This window comes from Moschus berezovskii, chromosome 21 (genome assembly GCF_049115385.1).
Source record: "Moschus berezovskii isolate FMDL1 chromosome 21, NW_MosBer_1.0, whole genome shotgun sequence".
Lineage (NCBI taxonomy): Eukaryota > Metazoa > Chordata > Mammalia > Artiodactyla > Moschidae > Moschus > Moschus berezovskii.
This window is the reverse complement of record NC_142480.1, coordinates 47900879-47911305: the sequence shown is the minus strand read 5'-3', so window position 1 is coordinate 47911305 and position 10427 is coordinate 47900879.

Genomic DNA, 10427 nt, shown 5'->3' with positions numbered 1-10427 from the left:
TTGAAAAACTTTGGTTATCAGATCAAAGGAACATATTCAACTGCAGCCAGCCCCTATCCCCTTTGTACTTGGAATACAGACGTGATGCCTGGAGCTATGGAAGCCATCCTGCAGTCACAGAAAGAGAAAGCATTAAAAAATTCCAAATTCAGAAAGACAGAAAACAACCTGATCAGGGCTAGCATTGTGAGTAGCTAAACCAACACTAGCAAGTGTTTTCTTCTAGGTGTCTGTGAAACAAAGATAGCTCTCAATGGTTAAATCACTGGGAGTCTGTTTGCCATTTCTTGCAGCTAAAATCATTCCTGATGCACTTCGGTAAAGATCTTCGTTTCTTCTTTTTCTTTTTTTCCTTTAATTTTAATGTTTTCATAATTTCAGATTCACAGAAAAGCTGCCATTTTGTAAAGAATTCCCATATACTCTTTACCTAGATTCCCAAATATTAAGATTTTATTGCACTTGCATTATTATTTCTTTCTCTGTATATATGTTCATTTTTTCTAAACCATTTGAGAGTAAGTTGATATGATGCCACTCTATCCATAAAAACTTTGGTATTTATTTCATAAAAACAAAAGTAGTCTCTTATGTAACCATAATACAATTATCAAAATCAGGAAATTAACTTTCATATAGTATATTATATAATCTGCAGATATTATTTAAAAATTTTGAAAACTATCCCAATACATTATTATGGCAAAAGAAAATCCAGGATTGCTCTCAGTATTTGATTGACATGTCTCTGTAGTATCCCTTTTTTTCTTAAAGCTTTTTTTTAAATCTTATTATTCTTTCTTAAAATATGTTTATTTTTATTTATTTATTTGACTGCACCAGGTGTTAGTTTCAGCATGTAAGATCTTCAATATTCACTGGGAATGTGGAATCTTTAGCTGCAGTATGTGGGATATAGTTCCCCAACTACTGCATTGGGAATGTAGAGTCTTAGGCACTGGACCACCAGGGAAGTCCTCTTTCAGTTCAGTTCAGTCGCTCAGTCATGTCAGACTCTTTGCGACCCCATGAATCACAGCACGCCAGGCCTCCCTGTCCATCACCAGCTCCCGGAGTTCACTCAAACTCATGTCCATCGAGTCGGTGATGCCATCCAGCCATCTCATTCTCTGTCTTCCTCTTCTCCTCCTGCCCCCCAATCCTTCCCAGCATCAGAGTCTTTTCCAGTGAGGTGGCCAAAGTATTGCAGTTTCAGCTTTAGCATCAGTCCTTCCAATGAACACCTAGGATTGATCTCCTCTAGAATGGACTGGTTGGATCTCCTTGCAGTCCAAGGGACTCTAAAGAGTCTTCTCCAGTACCACAGTTCAAAAGCATCAATTCTTCGGTGCTCAGCTTTCTTCACAGTCCAACTCTCACATCCATACATGACCACAGGAAAAACCATAGCCTTGACTAGACGGACCTTTGTCGGCAAAGTAATGTCTCTGCTTTTTAATATACTATCTAGGTTGGTCATAACTTTCCTTCCAAGGAGTAAGCATCTTAATTTCCTGGCTGCAATCAGCATCCGCAGTGATTTTGGAGCCCCAAAAAATAAAGTCTGATACTGTTTCCACTGTTTCCCCATCTATTTCCCATGAAGTGATGGGACCAGATGCCATGATCTTTGTTTTCTGAATGTTGAGCTTCAAGCCAAAGTTTTCACTCTCCTGTTTCACTTTCATCAAGAGTCTTCTTAGTTCCTCTGCACTTTCTGCCATAAGGGTGGTGTCTTCTGCATATCTGAGGTTATTGATATTTCTCCCAGCAATCTTGATTCCAGCTTGTGCTTCTTCCAACCCAGCATTCCTCATGGTGTACTCTGCATATAAGTTAAATAAGCATATAAGTTAATTTGGAACAGTTGTTCAGTTTTTGTCTTTGACTTTGAAATTTTTTGAAGTGTGTCCGACTCTTTGCAACCCCACAGACTATACAGCCCATGGAATTCTCCGGGCCAGAATACTAGAGTGGGGAGCCATTCCCTTCTCCAGGGGATCTTCCCAACCCAGGGATCGAAGCCAGGTCTGCCCCAGTGCAGGCGGATTCTGTACCAGCTGAGGCACCAGGGAAGTGACAGGCCAGTTATTTTATGGACTGTCCCTTCATTAGGGTTTGTGTGATATGTCCTGATTAAGTTCAGATTGTGCATTTTGGGTAGGAGCAGCCCAGGAGCAATGTTGCATTCTCAGTTTATCCATCAGGAGGCACCCGATGTCAACTTGTCCCATTAATGACGTTAAGCTTGGATCATTTAGCTAAGATGCTGTCTGCCAGGTTTCTCCACTGTAAAGTTTCTATTTTTTCCATTAATAGTCAATAGAACTCTTGAAGGGAGACAGTCTGAGACTGTATAAATATTTTGTTACTCAGTAAACTTTCAACAAACTAGTTTTAACACTCATTAATGATTCTTGCCTTTTCCCTATTTATTCTTTTATATTAGAATGGGCTCATGAATTCTTATTTTATTTAATAGGTTATAAGCCATTACTATTATTTTTTAAAGTTATCCCAGTTTTAACCTGTATTCTGGCTTCTGTGTCCTTCTAATATGTCCCTATCCATTTTTTAGTATTTTTTTTTCTTTCTGGACACAACAAGATATCCTGACCATCTTGTATTTTTCCTTCCCAGTCCCAGAACCAGTCACTTCTCCAAGCAGTCTTGGTTTCTTTTCATGGAAAAGGGTGTTTGGGCACTGTTTGATTTTTGGAAGCTAGTCTTTCTGTGTCGGCTTTTTTTGAGAGGAATTATCCTTTCACTTCTATTACGTCACCCTTTCAATTGTGTGCCTTTTCAACCCCTGTAGTTGTTTAGTTGCTAAGTCATCTCCCACTCTTTGTGACCCCATGGACTGTAGCCTGCCAGGCTTCTCTGTCCATGGGATTCTCTAGGCAAGAATACTGGAGCGCATTGCCATTTCCTTCTCCAGAGGATCTTCCTGACCCAGGGACTGAACTCACGTCTCCTACATTGGCAGACAGGTTCTTTATCATTGAGCCACCAGGGAAGCCCTACCTCCAGATTTTTCTCCACTTTGCAGACTTTGTGCCTCTGTACTCATAGGAGCTGGAAATGTGTTTCCCCAAAGGTCAGTGACTCTGAGAATGTATAGTGAGCTTATCAAGTATACATTTTTACAGAATCATATCAAATTTAGGGGTAAATGTCAGAATTGCAATTTAAGGCCCAAAGTATTTCACAAACAACTTCACCCAACTAAAGTTTTTTAATGGAATCCAAAATTCTTTAGCAAAAGTGACCTACAAATACCCACTTTCTATTTTTTTGTTTCCTAAGTAATATTTAACAGTTATTGAGAGCTTAAAGCCAGGTACTATTGTAGCCTCCTCTTTCTCCTGCATCTCACAGGGTGGTTTCATGGAACATGAGTCTCATTGATAGCTAAGAGGGGCTCCCTGAAAAGTAGGAGGGGTGAGCTGGTCTCTTGATTTCTCAAAGCTTTTTATTATTTTTTAAAATATTTATTTCTTTATTTATTTTTGGCTGCATCAGTTCCTATTTGCAGCACATGCGATCTTTCTTTGTGGCATACAGGCTCATGGTTGCAGTTCATGGACTTAGTTGTACTTGGGCGTGTGGGATCTTAGTTCCCTGACCAGGTATCAAAACTGCATCCTCTGCATTGGAAGATGGAGTCTTTTTTTTAATTATGAAAGTGTAACACATTTACAGGAGACTTGGAAAATGCAGAACAAAATTACATACATAGTTCCATTATAGCTTACAAATATTTTTTAAATAGATAAATTAAGATTTTTAGTTGGACTTTCAATATCACGCTCTCAAAAATTAATAGAATGGATAGACCAAAAAGTAGAAGGATACAGTAGACTTGAAAAGCACTATGAACCAATTCAACATAATTAAGATTTATACAATTTTCACACAATAGTAGGATACAAATTCTATTCAAGTTCCCATAGACTATAAACAAGGAGACACTGGAACATATTCAGGAAAGCAAAACAAGGTGCAAAAATTTCATCATCTAAAGGTATTAAGCGGAGAAGGCAATGGCAAGCCACTCCAGTACTCTTGCCTAGAAAATCCCATGGACGGAGGAGCCTGGTAGGCTGCAGTCCATGGGGTCGCTACAAGTCAGACATGACTGAGCGACTTCACTTTCACTTTTCACTTTCACACATTGGAGAAGGAAATGGCAACCCACTCCAGTGTTCTTGCCTGGAGAATCCCAGGGACGGGGGAGCCTGGTGGGCTTCTGTCTATGGAGTCACACAGAGTCGGACACGACTGAAGTGACAGCATAGCATAGCAAAGATATTAAGATCATACAGAGTCTGTTCTTTTATCCCTGTGGAACTATGTTAGAAATCAATATCAAAAGATATTTGAAAATAATCCACACATATTTGGAAGGTGGATTCTTAACCACTGCACCACCAGGGAAGTCCCTCAGAGGTTTTTAATATGTTTATGTATGTTGTGACTTCCAAGGAGAACGATGGAATACAACACTTTCCAAATTTCTTTTTTTTTCTTAATATATATACTTTACTGAAATATAGTTGACTCACAATGTTTCAAGTGTACAGCAAGTTGATTCAGTTATACATAAACAGATATATTATTTTTGAAATTATTTTCCATTATAGGTTACTACAAGCTATTGACTATAGTTCCCTGTGCTAAATAGTAAACCTTTGTTGCTTGTTGCATATTTTTTTAATTAGAAATCTAGCATTCTATTCATATTAAGTCACACAAGTAGAATAAAAATGTCATAAATGTTTTAGTTAGGCAAAAATTAATGATCTCTCAATCTTAGAATATTTCCTGTAGAACACCTGCTGACCCAGGTTCCACTCTTCCAACACCCAGTAAACCAACTTTGCTTCCTAAACATCTCTAGAATTACCCACCCCTTTTCATCCTAACAACCACTATCCAGTTCAAGCAGCAATGTCTCTCACTAACTGAGACCTTAATTGGTCCACTTGTGTATCAGTCAGGGTCCCAGCAGGAAACAGATGGCTGCTGAAACTGGAGATTGGAAGAAAAGTTAATAAAGAAACAGGGCAAGGTTTATAGATAATGCAGGACCCCCTGGGGCTAGTTACAGCAGGAATCGTTAGCACTCTGGGCTAGAGGGGACCTGGGGAGGATTGCTTACTGCAATAGGGAGAAGGTGGTTATCTGTAGAGAGGAACCCAAGAGGAACTCTGGCCTTTGGTAGGAAAAGAAGTTAATTCACAGTGACCTGGAAGAATAAGTCTTAACCTCTTCTTATTCTGGGCTCCCCTGTTGGCTCAGACGGTAAAGAGTCTGCCTGCATTGAAGGAGACCTGGGTTTGATCCCTGGGTTGGGAAGATCCCCTGGAGAAGGGAATGGCATCCCACTCCAGTATTCTTGCCTAGAGAATTCCACAGACAGAGGAGCCTGGTGGGCTATAGTACATGGGGTCACAAAGCATCAGTCATGACTGAGCGACTAACACTTTCACTTCACTTTTTTTTCACCTTCTTTTAGACCTCTGTTCTCCTGGGGTGCCTGTCATTGGCCAAACCCAAGCAGAAGCTGGTGGGAGACAGTGATGTAATCTACACAGCCAGCTTCCTAGGGCACAAAGGAGAGTAGAAGGTGGAGAGTGGATCCGACGGACAAACAGGAAGTAGCATAACCTGGAGTCTTGCCTCCGTATCGCCGTCCATCCTCCACATTTCTAAGACCCGGATCTCATCATTTCTTGCTCTTCTTATAGTCCATCCATTGCTCCCTATTACCGTTGGAATAAAATCAGTAGTTTAGCACCAACTCATGAAAGCCAACTGTTAGCATCTTTTCCCAACTCTAGGGACTTCCCTGGAGGTCCAGTGGTTAAGACTCCATGCTTCTGCTGCACGGGGCAAGGGTTCATTGCCCGGCTGGGGAACTTAAGATTCCGCCTGCCATGTGGTGTGGCCAAACAAGACAAAACAAAAACACTCCTACCCCCCAACTCTATATTCAATGACCAATGGCATCAAGCTTGAAATCAGCTGTGAGAGGTGTTCACACTATAGAATTGGCAAATGCTGCTAACCATTATTTTTTTCTTTCATAGAACTGCATATGTTAAGATAAAAGCATTTTATTAGAAGAAAAGAATGAACTCAGGAAATGTTCTTCAAAAAATTCTATTGAAAACAGAGACAATAACCAACCTAACAGTCATGAGGGCTCCTAGCACCAAGACTATATTCTCCAAGTACACTTTCCCACTAAAAGTAACCAGGGCTCCTTGGAGAAATAGCTGATTTGAAGGCTGGGGTGAGTAAAGTAGCAAGATGTGGCTGGAACATCTTAAGCCAGAAAGCAAGGAAGCTATCGGAGTTTACTGGGGTCATGACAAAAGGACGGTCACCACTGAAGGACTTCTACTGGCCCAAGAGAGGACAATTTGAGCATGTAAAAACATTAAAAAAAATTGTTTTAACATTTAAATTTAAAATTTAACATTAAAATTTTAAAATTTTGAAACATTTTAAAAATATATGTATATCTACAGTGGATTGAAAGACATCAAATATTAATGCATTAAAAAAAACTGGGAGTCACAGGATTGAAAAAAACAAAATCTCACTGGTCACCTTTAGAAGATGTTAGGAGCCCACCAGGCTCCTCTATCCATGGGATTTCCCAGGCAAGAATACTGGAGTGGGTTGCCATTTCCTTCTCCAGGGGATCTTTCACAACCCAGGGATGAAACCTGCATCTCCTGCTTGGCAGGCAGAATCATTGCCACTGCGCCACCTGGGAAGATGAAGATGTTAGGGAACAAGCTTTTTCTGAAAGCTGGCAAATAAAGGGAGAGAGACAGCATTCCATCTTTTCCTGTATCAATAGCCTTCAAGGTAACGAAATAGTTGGTGATAGGACATTTTTTTTAGAAAAATTCTGATAAATGAAGAAGTAATGGCTGATTATCACCATTTTGCAACCCTCAATGAAGTAAGAAATCTAGTCAGTCATGTCAGCGGCTGCTGAATCCATGTGGTATGTGACGAAGAGCGGATAGGAAAATTTATAACAAATGAATCAATCTGGAAATATTTGAACTTTGTAATGAGGAACGCTGGGCTGGAAGAAGCACAAGCTGGAATCAAGATTGCCGGGAGAAATATCAATAACCTCAGATATGCAGATGACACCACCCTTATGGCAGAAAGTGAAGAGGAACTAAAAAGCCTTTTGATGAAAGTGAAAGAGGAGAGTGAAAAGTTTGGCTTGAAGCTCAACATTCAGAAAACGAAGATCATGGCATCTGGTCCCATCACTTCATGGGAAATAGATGGAAAAACAGTGGAAACAGTGTCAGACTATATTTTTGGGGGCTCCAAAATCACTGCAGATGCTGATTGCAGCCAGGAAATTAAAAGATGCTTACTCCTTGGAAGGAAAGTTATGACCAGCCTAGATAGCATATTAAAAAGCAGACACATTACTTTGCCAACAAAGGTCCGTCTAGTCAAGGCTATGGTTTTTCCCGTGGTCATGTATGGATGTGAGAGTTGGACTGTGAAGAAAGCTGAGCACCGAAGAATTGATGCTTTTGAACTGTGGTGCTGGAGAAGACTCTTGAGAGTCCCTTGGACTGCTAGGAGATCCAACCAGTCCATTCTAAAGGAGATCAATCCTGGGTGTTCATTGGAAGGACTGATGCTAAAGCTGAAACTGCAATACTTTGGCCATCTCATGCGACGAGTTGACTCACTGGAAAAGAGTCTGATGCTGGGAGGGATTGGAGGTGGGAGGAGACGGGGAAGACAGAGAATGAGATGGCTGGATGGCATCACCGACTCGATGGACATGAGTTTGAGTGAACTCCAGGAGTTGGTGATGGACAGGGAGGCCTGGCGTGCTGTGATTCATGGGGTTGCAAAGAGTCGGACACGACTGAGCGACTGAACTGAATCAGGCTTTACATCACAAAAAGATACATCCCTGAGATCACCCTGTAGATCAGGATGTAATAAGAAACTCCAGAGTATAGAAATTCTGTAGGATCAACACCAAATATCGTGTTGGCCAAAAAGTTTATTTGCATTTTTCTGTAACGTCTTGTGGAAAAACCTGATAGAAATTTTTGGTAAACCCAATACTTTCCAAGATTTGAAAAAACAGAGAGAGGTTTCCCTGGTGGCCAGTGGTTAAGAATCTGCCTTGCAATGCAAGGGACACTGGTTCAATCCTTGGTCCAGGAAGATGCCCCAGGGCAGCTAAGCCTATGCACAACTACTGAGCCCGCGTGCCCTAGGTCCTGTGCTCTGCAGTGAGAGGACCCCACAATGAGAAGGTTGTCCACCACTAGAGTAGCTCCTGCTCTCCACAACTGGATAACGTCCCCACAGAGCAACAAAGAACCAGAGTGCTCAAAAATATTAAAATTTTTAAAAAAGAGAATTCATAGATTAAGGGATTTAAGAAACCCATCAACTAAATGTAACGTGGGAATCTTGTTTGGCAGCCGATTCAAATATATGAAACGTTTAACCCAATTATCAGATGTCTGGGGAAATGCAAACACTGGCTGCCTATTCTCTTTTTCAAATTTATTTTTTAGGTGTGATGGGTCGGGAATATCCCCTAGAGAAGGAAACGGTAACCCACTCCAGTATTCTTGCCTGGAGAATCCCATGGACGGAGAGGCCTGGTAGGCTACAGTCCACGGGGTCGCAAAGAGTCGGACACGACTGAGCGATGGAATGGAACGGAACAGAATGGCTTGGAGTTTTGGGGGTTGTTTTTTTTCCTGTGTTAAGAGTGGGATTTCTCACTCTGGGTTCTACCGACATTTTGGACTAGCTCATTTTCTGTCGAGGGGCCTATTCTCTGCATTGTTAAGACGTGCATGAGCAGCAACCCTCGCCTCCACCCACTAGATGCCAGCAGAGCTCTCTTAATAAAGACAGCAAAAATCATCTCCAAATATTGTCAAGTGTTTCATGGAGGGACAATTGCTCCCTGTTGAAAAACACTGTGGTGGAGACACATACCCAAGTATTTGTGGTTGAAATGATACTGTAGCTGGGATTTGTAAAAATAACCCAAGGGGATGTGGGTGAAGGTAGAGATGAAAGTGTTGGTAATTGCTTAGCCTAGACAATAGACACATGGGAGTTCATTATACCATTCCTTCTGTTTAGATGTTAAGACATTTTTTTCCATAATAAAATTTTGTTAAAAAATTGTCATACCAAAGGAGTATTAAAATATTTCTACTTTTCCAAAGCATCACTAGCATGTTAGGTTAAGTAAGTTATCTCTAAGTCAAAAGGAGAAGGGGGCATAAGAGGATGAGACAGTTAGATAACATCACTGACTCAATGGACATGAATCTGAGCAAACTCCAGGAGACAGTAAGGAGAGGAGCCTGGCATGCTGCAGTCCATGGGGTCGCAATGAGTCAGACACAACTTAGCAACCGAACAACGATAAGTCAAAGGTTATGAGTGTAATTCATAGTCATTTAATAAGCCTTAGTAAAGTCCCTCACCTACTTCCCAAGTCTTGACACAGTGTATGATCTGAAGAATAAGCTTTAGATAATAAGCTCTTTTCCAAACTAAGTAACTTTTTTTTTTGCTTTCAGCAAAATTAGAGGACCTAATAATATTTAATTTTTTATTATAATTTCATTGAGATTTGGGACATATAATTAGAGTCCTAAAAAATGGGTGACATCATTATCACAAAACACTTTCCATTCCATATATTAGTACTTATTATGGACTTCCTGGTGGCTCAGATGGTAAAGCATCTGTCTACAATGTGTGAGACCCAGGTTCAATCCCTGGGTCGAGAAGGTCTCCTGGAGAAGGAAATAGCAACCCACTCCAGTATTCTTGCCTGGAAAGTCCCATGGAAAGAGGACCCTGGTAGGCTACAGTCCATGGGGTCCCAAAGAGTCAGACATGACTGAGCGACCTAGTTATTATTTATGGCAGCAAAGGTTCTCAGAGCTCACATTTATAAAAGTGAAAATAGGAAGAGAATTTGTCAACAGCTCTCTTTCATTATGGCCAGTAGTAATATTTATTCAGAAATTTGGGGGGGTGGTATTCCCAGGTGGCGCTAGTGGTAAAGAACCTGCCTGTTAATGCAGGACACAAGAGACAAGGGTTTGATCCCTGGGTGGGAAAAGATCCCCTGGAGGAGGGCATGGTGACCCACTCAAGTATTCTTGCCTGGAGAATCCCAAGGACAGAGGAGCCTGGCAGGCTACAGTCCATAGGGCTGCAAAGCGCTGGACACAACTGAATTGACTTAACATGCACGCACCGAAGTTTTTTATTTTTTAATCTACTCATTTTTTTAATGTGGCTCATTTTAAAGTCCTTATTAAATTTGTTACAATATTACTTCTGTTTCATGTTCAATCGCCACCAGGGATTGAACC